The 23,745-nt window shown below is 40.9% G+C and overlaps 1 long non-coding RNA gene across 2 annotated transcripts in view; it reads right to left on the bottom strand.

Annotated features, from left to right (window-relative positions):
* Positions 1-23,023, bottom strand: part of LOC138921963 (uncharacterized) — a 53,343-nt gene extending 30,320 nt beyond the window's left edge. Inside the window, exon 1 of one of the 2 annotated variants that reach the window (XR_011435016.1) lies at positions 22,868-23,023. This is a non-coding gene — a long non-coding RNA (uncharacterized lncRNA). The remainder of the gene's footprint in view (positions 1-22,867) is intronic. The other variant, XR_011435017.1, reaches the window with a different exon arrangement.
* Between the last annotated feature and the right edge of the window lie 722 nt (positions 23,024-23,745).

The following is a 23,745-nucleotide window of genomic DNA, read 5'->3' as shown; positions in this document are numbered from 1 at the left end:
CTCAGAAGACAACAAACTTGCCAACACATTGATCTTGGACTTCTAGCCTCCAGAACTGTGAGAAAGAAATGTGTTGTTTAAGCCACCCCGTCTGTGGTGATTTTTCAGGGCAGCCGGAGCAGACAAATGTAATACAACATGTTTCTGTCTCTCTTCCTGGACCGAAGGCAGGAAATGTACCTGATTTGTCTCTCTTGCCCCAGGGTACACAGTCTGGCACAGGGTAGGTGGGTAATAAACATCTGCTCACTGTACAATGTCAATGAAGTAGACTAGCAGGAGGGGCTACCTGAATCTCCACCCCCAGATTCATAGCTGACGGGCCTGGCCAAGTCCTATGTCCTCCTCCATGTAGTGAACTGACTCATAGGCCACACACGTGGGTCAGGCTGCCTGGTTCATATCAGCTTCATTACTAACTTCCAGTGTGACCACGGGAAATTCTCTGAACATCTCTCTAACTCGTTCTCTTCATCCGTAAATGAGATAATAATAGTTGCCATATCTTGAGCTGCTGTGAGGATTAAACGAAATGATGATATATTTAAGTGCTTAGAGCTGTGCCTGGCTCAATATAGGCAGTCAATAAAATTTAGCTCTTAAAATGTACATGCCTCAGAATTACTATAAGCAATTACGTAAACTCAATAAATGTTGGTAATTAATATTAGTTAACGGCAATTGCTACTAACATCATTTCATTTGATTCTTCTAACAATTCTGCAATGTCGCTGGTAATATCTGCCACTGTAGAAACTGAGTTGCGGTAGTTAGGTATCCTAACCTAGTGCCCTTTGAGAGGAAGTATTGGTGAAACAGAAAAAGGTTACACATGTTTACAGATGGTGTTACCTAAAATGTCAATCTAGTTTTCATCTTAAAATTTTATCTCAGGCGGAGTGACTCCAATTGTGCTGAGTTTTCAGCTTCATTGAAAAGAAACAAACATGAAGGAGGACTGAATATCATGCATCATACATGAAGTGGAATTTACACTGGCTTTAGAATCTGATAGGATACGACTGGGTTTTAGACCTGGTCTTAAATACTCAGTTCCCTCATTTGTAAAATGAAGGTGACCATACCTATTTTGAAGGTGTGTTGGGAGGCTTAAATTGAAGACAATATCTAAACCTCCTAACTTACAGTATGTGGTATTTTATAAATGGTCACTTTGGGCTATCTTTGTACGCCCATCAAATGTCACAGGGCCCCTTACATGGCAAATGATGTTTTCAGGAATTTTTTTTTTTTTTTTTAATGAATGAACTAGAGCAATGATTCTTAAGCATTTTGGTCTCAGAAACCCTTTACACGCTTAAAATCTTTTTAAAATTTATTTTATTTTATTTTTTTAATTGCAGTAACATTGGATTATAACATTATATAGCTTTCAGATGTACATCGTAATATATTTCAAATTCTGTGTAGATTACATCATGTTCACCACCCAAAAACTATCCATCCCCTCACATGTGAGCCTAATCACCCTTTTTGCCCTTTTGCTCTCCCCCTCGCCCTTCCCCTATGGTAACCGCCAATCCAATCTTCATTGCTACGTGTTTGTTTGTCATTGTTTTTATCTTCTACTTATGAGTAAGATCAGGCGGTATTTGACTTGCTCCCTCTGACTAATTTCACTCAGCATAATACCCTCAAGGACCATCCATGTTGTCACAAATGGCCGGGTTTCATCATTTCTTATGGCTGAGTAGTATTCCATCAGGTATAAGTGCCACACCTTCTTTATCCATTCGTCCCCTGATGGGCACCTAGGTTGCTTCCAAGTCTTGGCTATTGTGAATAATGCTGCAATGAACATAGGGGTGCATGTATCTTTATGCCTTTGCGTTTTCAAGTTCTTTGGATGAATACCCAGCAGTGGGATAGCTGGATCACATGGTAGATCTATCCTTAATTTTCTGAGGATACTCCACACTGCTTTCCATAGTGGCTCCACCAGTTTGCACTCCCACCAGCAGTGTACTCTCCACATCCTCTCCAACATTTGTTGTTTCCTGTCTTGTTAATTATAGCCACTCTGACCGGCATGAGGTGATCCCTCATTGTGGTTTTGATTTGCATTTCCTTGATAGCTAATGATGCTGAGGATTTTTTCATATGCCTTTTGGCCATCCATACATCTTCTTTGGAGAAATCTCTGTTCAGATCTTTTGCCCGTTTTTGAATTGGGTTGTTGGTTTTTTTTCGTTGTTGAGCTGTATGAGTTCTTGGTATATTTTGGATATTAACCCCTTATCTGATATGTGGTTTGCAAATATCGTCTCCCAATTGTTGGGTTATCTTTTCGTTTTGTTGATGGTTTCCTTTGCTGTGCAGAAGCTTTTTAGTTTGATGTGGTCCCATTTGTTCATTTTTTTCTTTTGTTTCCCTTGCCCGGTCAGACGTGGTACTTGAAAATATGCTGCTCGGACCGATGTCAAAGAGCGTACTGCCTATGTTTTCTTCTAGAAGTTTCATGGTTTCGGGTCTTACGTTCAAGTCTTTAATCCATTTTGAGTTGATTTTTGAGCATGGTGTAAGGGAATGGTCCACTTTCATTCTTTTGCATGTGGCTGTCCAGTTTTCCCAACACCATTTATTGAAGAGACTCTCCTTCCTCCATTGTATGCTCTTGGCTCCCTTGTCGACTATTAGCTGTCCGTAAATGTGTGGGTTTATTTCTGGGCTCTTGATTCTGTTCCATTGACCTGTGTGTCCGTTTTTGTGCCAGTACCATGCTGTTTTGGTTACTATGGCTTTGTAGTATATTTTGAAATCAGGGAGTGTGATACCTGCAGCTTTGCTCTTTTTTTCTCAGGACTCTGTTGGCTATTCAGAGTCTTTTGCTGTTCCATATAAATTTCAGGATTCCTTGTTCTATTTCTGTGAAAAATGTTGGAACTTTGATAGGGATTGCGTGGAACCTGTAGATTGCTTTAGGAAGTATGGACGTTTTAACAATGTTAAGTCTTCCAATCCAAGAGCACGGGATATATTTCCATTTCTTTGTGTCTTATTCGATTTCTTTCAACAATGCTTTATAGCTTTTTAGTGTACAGATCTTTCACCTCTTTGGTTTAGTTTATTCTAGGTATTTGATTCTTTTTGTTGCAGTTGTAAATGGGATTGTATTCTTAATATCTCTTTCTGCTACTTCGTTGTTAGTGTATCGAAATGCAACCGATTTTTGTATGTTGATTTTGTATCTCGTGACTTGACTGTATTCCTTTCTTGTTTCTAAAAGTTTTTCTGTGGATTCTTTAGGGTTTTCTAGATATAAAATCACGTCATTTGCAAAGAGTGACAGTTTCACTTCTTCTTTTCCAATATGGATCCCTTTTATTTCTTTTTCTTGCCTGATTGCTCTGGCGAGGACTTCCAATACTATGTTAAATAAGAGTGGTGACAGTGGGCATCCTTGTCTGGTTCCTGTTCTATGAGGGGTAGCTTTCAGTTTTTCTCCTCTGAGAATGATATTTGCTGAGGGTTTGTCATATATGGCCTTTATTACGTTGAGGTATTTTCCTTCTATCTCCATTTTATTGAGAGTTTTTATCACAAATGGATGCTGTATCTTGTCAAAAGCTTTCTCTGCATCTATTGAGATGATCATGTGATTTTTATTCTTCATTTTGTTAATGTGGTGTATCACGTTGATCGATTTGCGGATGTTGAACCATCCCTGCATCCCTGGAATGAAACCCACTTGATCATGTTGTACGAGCTTTTTAATGTATTGTTGTATTCGATTTGCTAGAATTTTGTTGAGGATTTTTGCATCGATGTTCATCAGTGCTATTGGCCTGTAACTTTCTTTTTTCGTGTTGTCCTTGTCTGGTTTTGGTATCAGGATCATGTTGGCTTCGTAGAATGAGTTAGGAAGCCCCCCCTCCCCTTCAATTTTTTGGAAGAGTTTGAGAAGGATAGGTATTAAGTCTTCCTTGCACATTTGGTAGAATTCGCCAGGGAAGCCGTCTGGTCCTGGATTTTTATTTTTTGGGAGGTTTTTGATTGCTGTTTTGATCTCCTTACTGGTGATTGTCCTATTCCCATTCTCTACTTCTTCTAGGTCCAGTTTTGGAAGGTTGTATGATTCTAAGAATTTATCCATTTCTTCTAGATTATCCAATTTGTTGGCGTATAGCTTTTCATAGTATTGTCTTATTATCTTTTGTATTTCTGAGGTGTCCGTTGTAATCTCTCCTCTTTCATTTCTGAATTTATTTATTTGAGCCTTCTCTCTTTTTTTCTTGGTGAGTCTAGCTGAGGGCTTGTCAATTTTGTTTATCTTTTCAAAGAACCAGCTCTTGGTTTCATTAACTTTTTCTATTGTTTTTTTTTTAGTTTCTATTTCGTTTATTTCTGCTCTGATTTTTATTATTTCCTTCCTTCTGCTGACTTGGGGCTTTGTTTGTTCCTCTTTTTCCAGTACCTTTAGATGGGCTGTTAGATTTTTTTATTTGTGAGTTTTCTTGTTTGTTGAGGTAGGCCTGAATTGCTATAAACTTCCATCGTAGAACCGCTTTTGCTGTATCCCACAGATTTTGGCATGTCGTATTTTCATTTTCGTTTGTCTCCAGGAATTTTTTGATTTCTCCTTTGATTTCTTTCTTGACCCAATCGTTGTTCAGTAGCATTTTGTTTAATCTCCACATATTTGTGGCTTTTCTGGTTTTCTTCCTGTAGTTGATTTCTGGTTTCATACCTTTGTGGTCAGAAAAGATGCATGGTATTATTTCGACCTTCTTAAATGTATTGAGACTTGTTTGGTGGCCTAATGTGTGATCAATCCTGGAGGATGTTCCATGGGCATTTGAAAAGAATGTGTATTCTGTGGTTTTTGGATGGAATGCGCATAGAATATTTTGAGGACATGAAAGTGATTTTGTTTATGTGACTCATATCAATTGATGTTTATCATATTAGAAATTAAAACCAATAAATTTTTCAAACACAACAATATACAGACACGCATTCCATTAAATGTCAGAGTGATGAAGTCATCACAGGTCATGTCATCTCTGGAAGACTCTGCTGTGCACTAGAGAGTGAATAAGAGTGGAAAAGGCAGCTAACTTTTACTATTACTATAAAAATAACTTTGACCTCTCTAATCCCATGAAATGGCCTTGCGAACTCCTGACCTAGAGGTTAATGTTGCAAATTGTGGGGAACTATAAATTCAGGGGAATCCACCTGGCAAACTGAAGCTTTGACTTTTAACCTGCCATCTGGAATCACTGCTCTCCACTGAAGTCTTCACTCTGTCTTCAGCACCTGCATGAATTAATGAAGGAAACTTGAGGCTGTAGATCTGGCCTTCAACCAACTAGTGGAGGACTGGTAGCTGCGTTTGCCTCCCCAGTGTGGCTGCAAGTAATGTGTGTGGTCTGAGTATATCAGTGAACACCTAGATGAGGAAGCGCGTAATTGCCTAACGCATGATTTGACCAAGCACTAGATAGACAGTGAACGTACAAAAATACCCTAGTTGTGATTCTGAGACTCCTAGGAACATACACACATCAGTTAGGGGATAACTGTGTAGAAATTGCGTTCAAGAGTTTTATATTTAATTGTTTTCTTGAGATGATGCCTCCTCCCAAAGGAAAATAATGTGCCTACTTATTTAGAAACACATATTTCCACTATTAAATTACAAATGATTCTTCTTTTGAAGAGAACATTAATATTTGCATTTGTCCAGGTTGCATGGAACATACGTGAGGCTTTTTTTTCATATGTTCTTTGTTTGCTGCCTTGACATGTGTTGTAGCTACGAGGCTGTTAATAACAATTCACTAGCCCCGATGCAATATTAAGAAAACTGGTAGATGATTGCTTTCTATGTTTGCTAGATTATAGCTGCTGCTAACAACTGAACCAAATATCTACCTCCAATCGATAGAAAATTTGAAAGAACTGAAAGACTAAAATGAGTACCCAAAGACAAATGCTAACATTTTTCCGTTTTTGCACGCACATGCTCTATCTTGTCTATTTTTATATGTCTAGCTATCTATAAATTATCTATTTAAACTTTATGCTCTACCATTTGAAAGAAAAATTCAGATATTATGACACTTGACTCTTAAACATTTCAGCATTCAATTCTTAAAAATAAGGACATTTTCCTATATAACCTCATTACCGTTAGCAAACCAAAATATTAACGTTAATTCAATGATACTATGTAAGTAAGTATATTTTTAATTTTCTCAAATGTTCCCCAAATGTCTTTCATAGACCCTTCTCTTCCCCCAATACAATAGATTCAATTATTCAATCTGCTGGCTGTATGCCTCTCTTTTCTCCTTTATTAAAGATCTAGAACAAATCCCTCAACCTTCCTGTTTTGTTTTGTTTTCCATGACATTGAACTTTTGAACACTCTACCCAGTTTCCTTTCATAATGTTCCACAATCTATATTTGTCTGTTTCCTCATGATTGTATTCTGGTTAAACAATTTTGGCAAGAATACTACATGAGTGGGACTATATATTTAATATTTTACATCAAAAGGCATATAATGTCAGTTTACCCCAATCTTGACTAAAATGTTGACCACCTACTCTTTCCAGTTAAAGGAATATTTTCCCCTAGTAGTTAGTAAGTAATCTGTGGGTTAATAACTTCAATATCCTATTCTCTAATAATATTTCATGCAATGATTTTATCGTTCATTGATTATCCTGGCCTAAATCAATTTTTACATTGTGTGCTGCATTTATTAACTAGTATTCTTATTTAAAGAAGAATTGTTTCCCCAATTTTCCCTCTCATTCTTCACTCTTTTTAAAAATCTCTTGCGCTAACTAGACTATCAACTTTTTAAAGCAGACACTCCTTCAGTTCTTCCATATGCCTTTCCTAGAGTATTTTGTGTCATACCATATGTCCCAGATGCATGAGAAAATATTAACTAGATTGAAAGGGACAAACCAGAGAAATCATGATCCTCCTTCATGTCACCAATAAAATTTAATAATAATAACGAGTGTTCCCATTACTGAGAACTCACCATATGCCTGACATTAGGCTGAACACTTTAAATGCATTCTATTTTTAAATTACGACAACAATTCTACAAAGTAGGCATTATTCTTAATCCCAGTTTACACAGGATATAGCTGAGGCGGAGAGAACTTAGTCAACTCAGAGAAGGTTAGTCAATAGTTAATTGTTGCTGATCACATCAACTCCTGAAATCGGGGATTCTGTGATCTGACTCTGAGCTAATATCTAGGCAGAAAAGAATAATTATTCCTAGCAGAATAACATGTTTAGGGTTCTGTGAAATTGGATGTTATGAGGCCCTAACAAATCTATCTGAACAATGTTATATAGTTGAAGATGTATCAGTCTGCTCTTTTCTAATAGTATCCAGTAAATAAGTGTATGTCCCGTTGACCGACTGTCTAAATTTCTACCAGACATTTTACATACCATATCTCTTTTTAACTCCAGGTGACACTTTAAGGGTGTTTCAGTTTAACGTCAACAGAAATAAGGATGTGGATCGAAAATCAGTAGCTTTCAAAGAACTGCCAGACAATCTTTTCCAAAGTGGTCATATCATTTTGCATACTCAACAGCAATGAATGACAGTTCCCGATTCTCCACGTCCTTGTCAGTATCTGGTATCGTCAGTGTTTGGAATCTTAGCTATTCTAATAGATGTGCAGTAGTATCTCTCTCTTGTTTTAATTTGCAATTCTCTAATGACACTTGATGCTGAGCATTTTTTTCCATATGCTTACCTGCCATCTGTATTTCTTCTTTGGTGAGTTATCTGTTGCAGTCTCTTTCCCATTTTTTAACTGGGTTGCTTGTTTGTTTTATTTTTAGCTCTGTGTATACTTTGGATACTAATCCTTTATCAGATATTTGTTTTGTAAATATTTTCTCCCAGTCTGTGGCTTGTTTTAAAAAAAAAAAAATTCAGTTAGCAGTGTTTCTCACAGAGCCTAAGTTTTAATTTTAATGAATTCTAACTCATCATGTTTTTCTTTCATGAACTGTTTTTTTGATGTTTAATCTAAAAAGTTATCACCAAACCCCCAAGGTCACCTAGATTTTCTCCTATGTTATCTTCTAGAAGTCATATAGTTTTGCTCTTTACATTTAGGTTTATGATCCATTTTGAACTAAATTTTTGAAAGTTTTAAGGTCTGTGTCTAGATTTTTTTTTTTTTTTTTTGGCAGGTGGATGTCCAGTTGTTCCAGCACCATTTGATGAAAAGGTTATCCTTTCTTCATTAAATTGTCTTTGCTTTTTGCTCAAACATCAGCTGACTATATTAGTGTCTATTCTAATCCACTGATCTATTTGTCAACTATTTTACCAATACCACACTGTCTTGATTATTGTAGCTTTATAGTAAGTGTTGAAGTTTGTTCTTCTTCAGTATTGTGTTGGCTATGCTAGGTCTTTGGTCTTTCCATATAAACTCTAGGATAAGTTTGGTGATATCAACAAAATAACTTGCTGGGATTTTGCTTGGGATTGCATTGAATCTATAGATCACGTTCTTGACAATATTGAGTCTTCCTTTCCATGAACATGGAATCTCTCTCCAACTATTTAGTTTTTTTCTGATATCTTTCATCAGAGTTTTGTAGTTTTCCACATACAGATTTTGTACATATTTTGTTAGACTTATACCTAAGCATTTCATTTGGGGGGGGGGGTGGTGCAAAGGTAAATGGTACTGTGTTTTTTATTTTGAATTCCAGTTGTTCATTGCTGGTACATAGACAAGTAGTTGGTTTCTTATTTTTAACCTTGTATCCTTCAACCGTACTGTAACCACTTATTACTTCCAGGAGATTTTTCTTTTTCTTTTTTGGTTGATTCTTTAGGACTTTCTGCATAGACGATCATGTCATCTGTGAAAAAAAGACACTTTAATGTCTTCCTTCACTAACTGTATACCTTTTCTTTTCTCGTACTATTGCATCAGCTAGGAATTTGAGCACAAGGCTGAATAGGAGTGGTAATAGGGGACATATTTGTCTTGCTCCTAATGTTAGAGGGAGAGCATCTAGTTTCTCATCCTAAGTGTGATGTTAGCTGTAGCTTTTTTTGTAGATGTTCTTTATCAAGTGGAAGAACTTCCGCTCTATACCTGTTTTTCTAGGAGGTCTTTTTTTCGTGAATGGGCGTTAGATTTTGTCTATTGATATGATCATGTGACTTTTTTCTTTAGCCTATCGATGTGATGGATTAATTATTTTTCAAATGTTGAACCACACTTGCGTACCAGGAATAAATCTCACTTGATCGTGGTGTAGAATTCTTTTTATACATTGTTGGACTTGATTTGCTAACAATTTTTGAGGATTTTCCCATCTATATATGTGGGAGATATTGGTCTGTAATTTTCCTTTTTCGTAATACTCTTGTCTGGTTTTGGTAATGAGGGTAATGCTGGCCTCATCGAATGAGTTAGGAAGTGTTCTGTCTGCTTCAATTTTCTAGAAGATATTGTAGCGATAACTGGCATTGCTGCTTCTTTGAATGTTTGGTAGAATCCACCAGTCAATGCATCTGAGCCTGGTGCTTCCTCTTTTGGAAGGTTATTAGTTATTAATTCAATTTTTTTTAATAGATAAAGGCCTGTTCAGATTACCTACTTCTCCTTGAATGATTTTTGGTAGATTGTGTCTTTCAAGGAATTAGTCCACTTCATCAAAGTTCTCAAATTTGTGGACATGGAGTTGTTCATAACATTTTTTATTATTCTTTTAATGGCCATGGGATCAGTAGTGATAGTCCCTCTTTCATTTCTGATATGAGTAATTTGTAATCTTTCTTTGTTTTGGTTAACCTAGACAGAGATTTATCAATTTTATTGATCTTTTCAATGAACCAGGTTTTGGTGTCATTGATTTTTCCCTGTCAATTTTCTGTTTTCAATTTTATTGATTTCCGCTCTAATTCTCATTATTTCTTTTCTTCTGCTTACAATAGATTCAATTTGTTCTTCTTTCTCTAGTTTCCTAAGGTGGAAGCTTAGATTATTGGCTGTAGATCTCTCTTCTTTTCTCATATATGCATTCCATACTATAAATTTCCATCCAAGCATTGCTTTGACTGCATCCTAAAATTTTGCTAAGTTGTAGTTTCATTCTTATTTAGTTCATAATACTTTTCAATTTCTCTAGAGACTTCTTCCTTGACTCATGTGTTATTTTGGAGTGAAGCTTTTTGTTTAACCTCAGGATAGTTTGGGATTTCCAGCTTTCTGCTACTGATTTCTAGTTTAATCCCATTGTGGTCTGAGAACATGCTTTGTACGAATTCTATTCCTTTAAATTTGTTAGAGTGTGTCTTATGGGCCAGAATGTGGTCTATCTTAGTGATGCTCCATGGGAGTTTCAGGAAAATGTGTTTTCTAATGTTCTCAGACGCAGTATGCTATAAACATCAATTTGATCCACTTGATTGATGGTGCTGTTCTGTTCACCTATACCTTTACTGATTTTTTTGCAGGCTGGCTGGATGTATCGTTTATTGATAGAGGGTTGTTGTGGTCTCCAGCTGTAATAGTGGATTTGTCTATTTCTCCTTGCCATTCTATCAGCTTTTGGCTCCATATTTTGATACTCTATTGTTAAACACATATACATTAAGGATTATTGTGTCTTCTTGGACTATGAACCCCTCTGTCATTATGTAATGCTCCTGTTTATCCTCAGTAATGTTCCTTGCTTTGAAGTCTCCTTTGTCTGAAATTAATATTACTACTCCAGCTTTCTTCTGATTAGAACTAGCAAGAATTTTTTCAGGTTGTTGCTAATACTTTTCTTCTGTACTTAATGTGGCATTATTTTGTTGTTAAATTTAGGAAATTAAAAAAATTAATTCACCAAGTTCAGCCATACTAGGCTGAAATTTTCGTATCAGACCTACCCTCCCACAGGTAACAATTATATATATTCACCCACACAGAGGCACGCGCTTACCTGAAGGCACAATGAGTGAACATAAGTAGTCAGAAATTAGAGGAGAGTGACATTTTTTTAAAAAAGAGACTCTCCTTTTAATCATTCTTCAGTCCATTTGTCCATTCGTTGATTGTATAAACCAATTTTTCCTTTTGTAATGCCTCATTTTATTTTTGCTTTTTGAGAGTGACATTTTTAAGAAGAGTGAGTTTACCATTTTTGATGGATTTTAGTCTGAGAGCAGGTTCCAGTCTTTATCTCCAGGGTGACTAAAATCTCAAACGGAAAATACGTAGTTTTAATTGCTTGAAAAACTAGAATGCAATGTTGGGGGGAAACCATAGCAGATAGAAAGTGAGGCAGGTAAATGCTGCTATAGAAATAGCCAGAGAGGAGGAAGCCAAGTTCTTCACATAATATTTGCAAAATTCTTGGCTGACCTCTGAACTCCAAATACGAGGGCAGACTCCAAGCTGGCTAACTAAGGCTTAAAAAAACGGAATTGAGTGACATCACCAAGATGCCAGAGTGGGTGACCCCAGCCTCCATCCTCCTGCAAAGAACAACAATTAGACAGCTATCCACAAATAAAAATAACTTTGGGAGAGCTCAGGGGTATACTTAAGAAGCTTCAGCAACACAGTGGAACAAAATACCTGAGAATAGCCACACAGAAAAGATAGGAAAAACAGTATCATTTTGCCATCCCCCATGCCAGCATTGCTCAGTGCCAAGACGGAACTCCCTGGCTCAAGAGAGTTGCCCCCACCAGGAAAAGGAAAGCAGGGTATGTGGCCAGCTTCCCCCGCCTTTCAGGGCACTGCATGAAGGACTCACATTTGGTTTCATCCCACACAGAGACCAGCAAAGCTCAGACGTCTAGAGATGGCTAGGAACAAGGAAGAAGGGCAGGGGCTATAAGGATCAGCGACGTAGTGGGAGCACCCATGGTTCTCAGGGGCCTGCTCTGCAGAGGACCCCAATAGCCTTTGCCTCTGAGGACCTCAACATCCCTGGAGGATACGGTGAGCAGGCCCCTGCAGCTTTCATCACTGAGGACCCTATTGCAGACTCCTCTGCAGAGGATCCCAGCAATTCTGTCGCTGAGGAAACCAATGGCCAGCAGAGCTACTGCAGACCCCCAGCAGATTTTGCCACTAAGGGCCCCACAGGTTTTCAGGTTCACAGGCACTAGCTGTCTGAGTTCGACCCCACCTGCTCCCCACCACACATCAGAGCCACCCCAGCCAATGCCATCACGGACGTCCCAGCCTGGGATCTCTGCCAACCCCAGCCTCTGCGGATACAAGTGTGCATGGCACCAGCTTAGGCCCCCACGGCCAACCCCCATCACTGCGTGCATGCCCATAGCTAGCCCCAGCAGCTGCATGAGTGCACGCCAAAAGCCCAGGCCTCTGCAGCTGCTCGGGTGCCCGGAGCCAGCCCTGACTCCTGTCACTGGCTTGCATCGCCATGCATGTGCCAGTGGCTAGCCTCTGCAGACACACGAGTGCATGCCAACAGCCCAGTCCCCTGAAGCTACACATGCACCTGGATCTGGCCCCAACTGCTGTCATTAGCCTTCACTGCCACACATGCCGACAGCTAGCCCCTGCATCTGTGCACCTGCATGCCACTGGCCCTGACTTCCATCATTGGCTTTCATGGCTGGGCACACACCAGTGGCTAGCTGCATAAATGCAAGCTGAAAGCCCATGGCCCCGCTGCTACTTGTGTGCCCAGACCTGACCCTGACTCCTGTCACTGACCTGCACTGCCTCACATGCCTGCAGCTAGCCCCTGCATGCCACCAGCCCAACTCCTGTCACTCGTCTCCACTGCTGTGCATGTGCCCACAGCTTGCCCATGCAGCCTCACGAGTATATACCAACAACCAAAGCCCCACAGATGCTTGTGGGCCCAAATCCGGCCCCAATTCCTGTCACTGGCCTGCACCACCATGCACACCCACAACCAGCTACTACAGCCGTCCACACGCAGGCTGCTGGTCCTGACTCCTGTCACCAGCTACCATTACCATGCATGTGCCAGCAGTTACCGCTGCAGATGCATGATGGCATGCCGACAGCCCAGGCCCCGACGTGCGCTTGTGCACTGGGATTAGGCCCTGATCCCGTCATTCACCTGCATTGCCATTTGTACCCACTGCTAGCCTCTGCAGCAGTGTACCTGCATGCCCCTTCCCCCAACCCCTGTCACCGGCCCCCACTGCTGTATGTGTGCCCTCGCCTAGGCCCTGCAGCCAAAAAAGTGCATGCTGACAGTCCAGGCCTCTGCAGCTCCTCCTGTGCCCACAGTTGGCCACAGCCCTGGTCACTGGACACCAGCCCTCGCTGCTGAAACTGGAGGTGCTGCTAAGGACCTCAACAGCCCCTGCAGCCACCACAAGCCCCCTGCAGCCCCTGCCACCAAGAATCACGCAGGTGTTGAATTGAACACGAGCTGCCTGAGCTAACAAGACACCATGGCCCCTGGATGAGAACTGCCATATGGCCTTGTACTTGGTGTGCCACACCATACGACCTTGGATTACAACATACTCCAGCATGACCCCACCCAGAGATGGAGATATTTCCTTACAGAAGTCAGTCCATAAAGTCTGGAAGAGGTGAACGTGTCCTCAAATGCACAGACACCTAGGCGAGGCTACAGGGATCATGAAGAATCAGGGCAACATGATACCATCAAAGGAAAACAATAAACTTCTAGTAACTGACCCCAAAGAAATGGAGACCCGTGAACTGCCTGAAAAACAATTCAAAATAATTGTTCTAAAGAAGCCCAGAGAGCTACAAGAGAAGAGAGAGAACAATTTAACCGAACCAGGAAACCAATACAAGAACAAAATGAGACGTTCAAGAAAGAGATAGAAAACATAAAGAAGCAACAAACAGAAATCTTGGAGCTGAAAAATACAATGAATGAACTAAGAAATGCAATAAAGAGTTTCAACAGCAGACACCATCAAGCGAAAGAAAAAACTAGTAAGCACAAAGGCAAGTCATTTACAATTATCCAGTGAGAAGAACAAAAAGAAAAATGAGCAGAAATGAAGAAAGCTGTGGGGCTTATGTGACACCATCAAACAAAACAATATTCGCATGATCGGAATCCAAAAAAGGGAAGAGAGGGAGAAGGGAGCAGGAAGCCTTTTTAAAGAAATAATGGCTGAAAACTTCCAAAATCTGGGGAAAGAAATGGACATCCACGCACGTGAAGCTCAAAGGTCCCCAACCATGTTCAACGCAAGGAAGACTTCACCAAGACATGTTATAATAACACTGTCAAAAATCAAAGACAAAGAGAGAAACCTGAAAGCAGCAAGAGAAAAGAAGCTCATCATAAACAAGGGAATCTCCATCAGACTATCAGCAGATTTCTTAGCAGAAACCTTGCAGGCCTGGACAGAGTGGGATTATATATTAAAAGTGTTAAAAGAAAAAAGCTGCCAACCAAGAATACTTTACCCAGCAAAGCTAACCTTCAGAATTGAAGGAGAGAGAGAGAGACAAAAGTTCCCAGACAGACAAAAGCTGAAAGAGTTCATCAACGCTACCTACCTTACAAGAAATGATAAACGGAGTTGTCCAAGCTGAAAGAAAGGATGCTAACTAGTAACATGAAAACATATGAAAATATAGAGTAAGACTCAGAATACACTAATATTGTAATGGTGCTGTGTAAATCACATAACTCTAGCATAAAGGTTAAAATACAAAAGAATTAAAAATACCTCAGCGACATAATTTGTTAATGGATACGCAATACAAAAAGATGTAAATTGTGATAACAAAAACATTATATTTGGGGGGGTGGTAAAAGTGTTGAGCTTTTATATGTAAAGTTAAGTTGTTATCAGTTTAACATAGACTGTTATAACTATAAGATATTTTATGTGAGCTCCGTGGTCACCACAAAGAAAAAGTCTACAGTAGAGTCACAAAAGAGAAAGAGAAAGGGATCAAAGCATACCACTATAGAAAATCATCAAATCAAAATCACAAAAGAAGAGAACAAGTGAATAGGAGAGGAAGAAAGGATCTATAAAACATCCAGGAAACAATGAACAAAATAGCAATAGTAAGTCCCTATCTATCAATAATTACTTTAAAAGTAAATGGATTGAGTTTTCCAATCAAAAGACATAGAGTGGCTGATTGAATGAAAAAACAAGACCCAGCTACATGCTGCCTGCAAGAGACTCACTTCACCTTTAAGAACACACGTATCTGAAAGTGAAGGGATGGAAAAAGATATTCCACGCAAATGGAAACCTAAAGAGACCAGGGGTGCCTACAGTTATATCAGACAAAATACACTTTACATCAAAAACCGTATAACACATATGGTTATTATAAAATGATAAAGGGATCAATTCATAAGAGGAAATAACAGTAGCGAATATATATGCCCCAGCATCCAAGCTTCTAAATATACAAAGCAAATGTTAGCTGAAGGGAGAAATAGAAAGCAATACAATAATAGAAGGGGACCACATTATCCCACTTTCCACAGTGGATAGATCATCCAGAAAATCAATGGGGAATCACTGGACCTCAACTACTCTTTAGACCAAATGGACATGACAGACACATACGGAACATTCCATTTAACAGCAGCAGAATACACATTCTTCTCAAGCATTCACAGAACACTTTCCAGGATAGATTATATGTTAGGCCACAAAAGAAGTCTTTTATTGTTGTCACCGTCAAGTCAATTCCAACCCCTAGCAGTCCTGTGTACAACAGAGTGGAAGCCTGACCAGTATTTTTGTGCCATCCTCTCACCTCCCGGCACTATATCAGACAATGTTCTGTTGCTAATTAACAGAGCTTTCCAAGCCAAGTTTTTCAAAAGTGGGTGGCCAGCTCCTTCTTCCTAGTTTGTCTTAGTCTGGAAGCTCTACTGAAAACTGTCCACCATGGGTGACCCTGCTAGTATTTGAAATTCTGGTGGCATAGCTTTCAGCATCACAGCAACACACAGCTGCCACAGTATGACAACCAACAGACGGGTGCTATGGTTCTCTGACTGGGAAACAAACCTGAGCCAGGGCAGTGAGAGCATTCACTCTGAACCACTAGACCACCAGGGCTGGCCAAAAAGTCTTAGAAAACTTAAAAGGATTGAAAGCATACCAAGTATCATTTCTGACCATAATGGTGCAAAACTGGAAGTCAAAAACAAGAGGAAAGCAGGAAATTTCACAAATAGGTGAAAATTAAACAACATACTCCTGAACAACCAATGGGTCAAAGAAGAAATCAAAAGGGAAATCAAAAAATATCTTGAAAAAGAAAAAAATGGAAACACAGCGTACCAACACTTACAGCATGCAGTAAAAGCAGTTCTAAGAGGGAAGTTTATAGCAATAGATGCCTACATTAAGGGAAAGTGAAAGACCTCAAATAAACTACCTGACTTTACCCCTCAAGGAACGTGGAAACAAAGAACAAACTAAGCCCAAAGTCAGTCAACAACATGAAAGAAATAACAAAGATCAGAGCAGAAATAAATGAAATAAAGACTAGGAAAACAATGGAAGAGATCAATGAAATTATGAGGTATTTGTTTGAAAGGTAAACAACGTTGACAAACCTTTGGGTAGACTCAAAAAACAAAAAAAGATAGAAGACTCAAATAAATAAAATCAGAAATAAAAAACGATACATTAAAACCGATACCACAAAAATATAAACGGTCATAAGAGACTACTGTGAACAACTTTATGCCAACACATGGGATGACCTAGAACAAATGGACAAGTTCCTAGAAACACACAAACTATCAACACCAAAATGAAGGAATAGAAAATTTGAGCAGACCAATAACCAGTAACGAGATTGAATCGGCAATCAACAATCGCCCAACAAAGAAGGACCCAGGACCAGATGGCTTCACTGGTGAATTCTAGTAAACATTTAAGGAAGAATTAATACCAATCCTTATAAAACTCTTCCAAAAACTTGAAGAGGAGGAGGGAAAATTTCCAAACTCATTTTACAAGGCTAGCATTACCCTGATAACAAAGCCAGACAAGGACACTACAAGAAAAGAAAATTATAAGACAATATCCCTGATGAGCCTAGATGCAAAAATATTCAATAAAATACTAGGAAACTAAATTCAACAGCACATTAAAAGCAATACATAACATGGTCAAGTTGACCTTACCCCTGGGATACAACGGTGCTTCCACATATGCAAATCAATAAATGTGATACACCACATCATCAGCATGAAGGGTAAAAATCACACGATCCTCTCAATAGATGCAGAAAAAGCATTTGACGCAATTCAACATCCTTTCATGATAAAAACTTTCAAGAAATTAGGTACAGAAGGAATGCATCTCAGCAAAATAAAAGCATATATGACAGCTAACATCACACTCAATGGGGAAAAGCTGAAAGCTTTTCCTGTAAGACTAGGAATAAGACAAGGGTGCCCACTCTCACCACTTCTGTTCAACATAGTACTAGAAGTCCTAGCCAGAGCAGTTAGGCAAGAAAAAGAAATAAAAGCCATCCAAACCATAAAGGAAGAAGTAAAACTGTCTCTGTTTGCAGGTGACGCAACCTTATATCTAGAAATCCCTGAAGATTCTCCCAAACAACTGTTGAGACTAATAAATGAATTCAGCAAAGTTGCGGGCTACAAAATCAATATACGAAACATCAGTTGCATTTCTATATACTACCAATGAGCTATACAAAAAGCCCTTAAGGAAACAATCCCGTTTACAGGAGCATCAAAAAGAATAAAATACTTAGGAATAAATGTAACCAGGAGGTTAAAGATCTGTACACTGAGAACTATAAAACATCCATGAGACAAACTGAAGAAGACACAAATAAATGGAAACATATTCCGTGCTCATGGATTGGAAGAATTAATGTTGCCACAGTGTCCATTCTACCCAAAGCAACCTACAGATCCAATGCAACCCCTTTCAAAATTCCGATGGCACATTTCACAGACATAGAAAAGAATAATCCTACAATTTGTGTGGAACCACAGAAGCCCCCAAGTAGCTAAGGCAATCTTGAGCAAGAATAACAAAGCCTGAGGCATCGAAACCATGTGGCACTGGCATAAAAACAGACACACAGACCAATGGGGCAGAATAAAGAGCCCCAAAGCAAATGCACGCATATAGGGTCAACGAATATTTGACAGGGGAACCAAAAATGCCCAATGGGGAAAGGATAGTCTCTTCAACAAATGGTGCTGAGAAAACTGGACATCCACAGACAAAAGAATGAAATTGGACCCTTACCTTACCCCATACACAAAAATCAACTCAAAATGGATTAAAGTCTTAGATGTAAGACCCGAAACCCTAAAATTCCTGGAAGAAAACATAGGGGGTAAGCTCCTTGACATTGGTCTTGGCAATGATTTTTTGGATTTGGCACCAAAAGCACAGGCAACCAAAGCAAGAATAAGCAGGTTGGACTACATCGAACTAAACCGTTTCTGCACAGCAAAGGAAACAATCAAACCAAAAAATAAAAAATAAAAATGAAAAGGCAACTTACAGAATGGAAGAAAATATTTTCAAACCATATCTGATAAGGCATTAATATCCAAAATATATAAGGAACTCATATAACTCCATCGCCAAAAAAACAAATAAGCCAACTAAAAATGGGCAAAGGACCTGAATATACATTTTTCCAAAGAGGACATACAAATAGCCGACGGGTACATTAAAAGGTGCTCAGCATCACTAATCTTCAGAGAAATGCAAATCAAAACCACAATGAGATATCACTTCACACCTGTTAGGATGGCTATTATCAAAAACTCAAGCAATAACAAGTGTTGGCAAGGATGTGGAGAAAAGTGAACCCTTGTGGACGATTGGTGGGATTGTAAATTGGTTCAGCCACTATGAAAATCAGTATGGAGTTTCCTCAAAAAGTGAAAAATATAACTACTATATGATCCAGCAATCCCACTTCTGGGTATAAATTCAAAGGAAATAAAATCACTATCTCGAAGAGATATCTGCACCCCGATGTCCACTGCAGCCTTATTCACAATAGCCAAGGTGTGGAAACAACCTAAGTGTCCATTGACAGGTGAATGGATAAAAAAATGTGAGACACACACACACACACACTGGAATATTATTCAGTCTTAAAAAAGAAAGAAATCCTGCCATTTGTGACAGCATAGATGAACCTGGAGGACATTACGCTAAGTGAAATAAGTCAGACACAGAAAGACAAATATCCTATGATTTCACTTACATGTGGAATCTAAAAAAACAGTTGAATAGTCGTTACCAGAGGCTGGGTGGTAGGTGGGAAAGGGAAAGGGAATATATTGATCAAAGGGTGCATCCTTTCAGTTATAAGATGAATAAGTTCTGGTGATCTAATGTACAGTATGGAGATTATAGGTAATAATAATGTATTGTATACGTGAAACTTGCTAAGAGAGTAGAACTCAGGCGTTTTCAGCAGACACACGCAAAAAAAGGTAACTATGGGAGGTGACATATGTTAATTGGTTTGATTGTGGTAATCTTTTCACAACGTATACATATGTCTAAAGTTTACGTTGCACACATTAAATATACATAATTTGTATTTTTCAAAAATAAATAAATAAAAATGAAACAAAAAAGAAGGGCCAAAAAGCCTGAACTGCTATTCGAGCAGTGACTACACCACATGGGAGATGGAAATTTCAGTTTGACTTCAGCCAAGTTAACCGCCTACCAAAAAGAACCAGATAACTCATAAATATATAGTTAAATAAGCATTCTGAAAATAAAACTATGTCATAATTTAAAATTACATTTAAAAATATAAGTAACAGATATTAGGAATATGACAGAGGAAACAGAGGGTACTATGAGAACAATAGGTGGGGCAGCAATCCAAGATTCAGGTGGGGAGCCATGGAAGTTTTCCTAGAGGAAATGACATCCTAGCTTAGACGTGAAAGGGGAATAAGAGGAAGAAAAGCAAAGGGGGCCCCCCAGGAAGGAGTTAGCAAGACTCCCCACACACAAGGGGTAGTCTGCTTTCAGTATTTCTCTTTTGTACTCTGCCTCTTGGTGGGGCAGGATTTGTAAGGATCTGGATCAGAATAGCCCACCTTCAGGTACGACCTAGACTGTCCGGCTTATTTATCTCACTGGGGTAAACTTCCCCTGTTCCGTAGGCCACATCTGTCCCCATGGGTCAGGGTTTGGCTGTGGGAAGGCTTGGCAGGGAGAGGTCTGATCTCAGTCTGGCTGAGACAATGAGAGAGAGAGCGGGAGAGCAAGAGAGCGAGAGATGAGAGAGAGAGAGAGAGAGAGAGAGAGAGAGAGAGAGAGGGAGAGAGGGAGAGAGGGAGAGAGGGAGAGAGGGAGAGAGGGAGGGAGGGAGGGGGAGAGGGAGAGAGAGAGAGAGAGAGAGAGAGAGAGAGAGAGAGAGAGAGAGAGAGAGAGAGAGAGAGAGAGAGAAAAGATGCTATGCTACTGGGCTTTGAAGATGGAGGAAGGGGTAGGCAGCCTTTAGAAGCTGCAAAAGGCAAGAAACAGATTCTCGCCTAGAGCCTCCAAAGGGGACGCAGCCCTGTGGACTCATTTAGACTTCTGACCTCTAGAACTCTCAAATAATAAATTTGTGTTGTTTCAAGACATTAAGATTGCGATAATTTGTTATCACAATAGGAACCTATTCTTATTGCACAACAGCTGCTGTAGGAAACTATTACAGAATCCCAATTTCTTTCTTGACCATGAGGCCTAACTCAGCCTTCAGTGAACGTTGTGAAGTCATCAAGCGTGTGAAAACCCAGACACTCATCTGGAGAGAAACTGATCTTAGAAATGGGGGCAGGATTCAGCTGCTTCTCCTCTAAAGGCCTTGAGAGTAGTATAGCAGTTCTGCCTGCCCCACCTGTCTGGAGGACACCTGGTGGCTACTGACCTCAGTGATAGTAGTGTTTGTTGGAATAACAGTTGCTTCCGTGTTGCTCCCTCCCTCCCTCCCTCCCTCCCACTCCCCTCCCACTCCCTGTCTCTAATAATTCTCTCTAGCCCCATTGTACAGTAGGTGTTTAATAAACAACTTTGCGCTGTACAGTGTCAATGAAGTAGAGTGGGAAAAGCAGCTACCATTTAACTGAGCATAAGTGAGGCAGAAGAACAGGGGCGTTTAGAGTAGGGGGCTTTGAAGTCACACAGACTTGGGCTCGAATCTCCGCTGCCACCTTCATAGCTGAGGGGCCCAGCCAAGCTCCTGTGTCCTCCTCCACGCAGTGAAGTGACTCACTGGGCACACTCTGGGCTCAGGCTGCCTGGTTCGCATCAGCTTTATTACTAACTCCCAGTGTGACCATGGGAAGTTCTGACCCTCTCTGTGCCTCAGTTCCCTCATTTGAAAAATAAGCTGAGTAATACTTCCAAGTGGCCTTCGTCCGTGTTCCTCGAGTCCCCTGCTCTTGCTGTTAACTTTCTAGGTGAATGGCATAGATGTCGTTCAGGGTTACACTGACAGAATCAAGGGTGTGAACCCACAGGCTAGCGGAATTGTCGAGTACAGATGAGCTCCTTCACACACACAAGGAGACGGCTCTCTCAGGTATCCTGTTTCTTCTTTGGCCACTCATCCCCCAGTCCATCCCAGTCTGCAGCTTCTTCCTTTGTGTCTCTCCTTTGCATTCTCATGATACCCCTAAAAGACTGCTCATTCTCCACGTTAAGCCCTTTCATGTAGTTTGTCCGTTTGTCTGTCTGCCTGCTACACTAGACTGTGAGATACCTGAGGGAAAGAATCAAGTTAAGTTGGCTTTTACCCGTCCAGCATGCAGAACACTTCCTGAGTCTTGGCATAGAGGAAAACGAAAAATAAATCCAATGAAAATTTTAGAAACTTAGGAAATTATTGGAAAATGAATTTAGCAATAATATAATAAACCCCATTCCTTTCTGCTGTATTAAATACTTCAAACATGTCTTTGAATTTACTCCCCACTACACTCGGAATATGGCATATTATTCTCCTTTTCTCATATGAGATTACTGGGACCGAGAGAACTCCAGGACCATTTCCATGGTCGCAGGGCAGGTATGTAACAGAATGAGCATGGATACAGGCAACGTCCAGGTGTCGACGGACGACGTAAAAAGATCTCTTAGGAGAAAGGGCTACAGATACAGTTCGCCAATATTTTATGCCAGTACAGCTATTTTAGGATCGGGGATTGGGGGTGGGGGTGGGGTTGGGGGGGCGTCTCTTGGCCTCACTTTCAACAAGTGGCCAGTCTTGGTAGTGCAGACAAAAGGGTGGCCCGGTAAATTCTTAGAACCTGAGCAGCCACCCCCCCCCCCCCGCCCCCACCCAATCTGCACTGCAGGGTGAAGATTTAGCCAGATTTGCGTTTATGGCCGAGGATGCCATACACTGAGGCAGTGTGAGGAAGAGAACTGCCGCCCAACCGCACAGTCGAGAGCGGCCCAGGGATCCCTGCTCCCCTTGCTCCCTGCCCCCCGACTCCCATCCCCACCCTCAGCCTCACCCTCACCCTCACCGCCCCCTCCAGCGCAGCCACTTGGGTCACAGCGCCAGGTGCGCACGGCCGCCCCCTTGTCCATGCCGGGGTCAGAAGCCTGGCGGCGGCAGAGAGCACTACTGAAAGAAAACCAGCAGGCCAAGGAAGACGACTCCAAAGAGCCACAGCTATAGGCACCGCCCTGTCCCCCAAGGAGATGGACCTGGGCGCGCAGCGGGAGCGCTGGGAGACGTTCAGGAAGCCGCGGAGCCTCAGCTGCGAGGGGAGCGCTACGTTCCTGCTGGACACCCTCGAGCACCCAGGCCCCGCGCGCTACACCGGGGGCTGCCACTGCGGCGCCGTTCAATTTGAGCCGGGGCCCCTGCACACCTGTGAGTTCCGGATCGCAGCTGCAGGCTGTGCAGGAAGCAGCAGCACCGACACTTCTCGTCCTGGCCTCGCGCTTCACGCTCCTCCTGGGCGCCGAGAGCATCGTCACGGATCCACCCCGCACGCACCCGCCCGGCGCTGCACAGCTTCTGCGGCAGGGGTGGGGTGCAGAGTTTCCACGCAGCTGCTTCTGACCCCGGGGCTTACGCCGTCGCTCCGCACTGCCTGGGCCAGGGAACATTTTCCCTGGAGGTAAAGCCCACGAACACGTGGAGGCCCCCTTACGCGCGTGTACCAGTCCACGCTCAGCTGTAAGCAATTTAGCAAATTTACCCTTTAGGTGTTCTGTGTTTATGGTTCGACAAGCATCTGTGCCAGGTAAGCAGATCTTGGTTGTGACTCGCTGCATCTGCCTTTCGGGTGGTGGTTTGCCCTGCAACCTCAGTTCTCCAACCAATGAGTTCAAAAACAAAGAAACCAACCCACGTTGATTCAGTTTTTCCGGCGTCTTCTTGTTACAAGACGGGGGTGACGATCTCTAACGTCTTTACACGAGAGCGCTGAAACTACAAGTTCTCACTTGTGGGCACTTTTTGCGATATGCTACAATCAGTATAAGGCTATGATTTAGGAATATCATGGTAAGTTCCAGAGAAACAGAAAAGATGAAAGTTGTCTCAGGGAGCCAGAGCAGAAGTGTACCGGTAGGGTGTGTGTGTGAGACAGAGACTTTGGAATGAAATGACTTCTGATTTCATTAAAGGCTAGTGTTACTATTTAACTTTTAAGATCATGTCTGTATGTTATTTTGAGAAAATTAAAGAATAAGTGATGAATTTTCTGTAGAAGTTCTATGTAGAAAAATACATAGAAATAAT

Source organism: Equus caballus, chromosome X (assembly GCF_041296265.1).
Source record: "Equus caballus isolate H_3958 breed thoroughbred chromosome X, TB-T2T, whole genome shotgun sequence".
Taxonomy (NCBI): domain Eukaryota; kingdom Metazoa; phylum Chordata; class Mammalia; order Perissodactyla; family Equidae; genus Equus; species Equus caballus.
The sequence above is the reverse complement of the archived record's forward strand: the minus strand, read 5'-3'. Positions and strand labels throughout refer to the sequence as shown.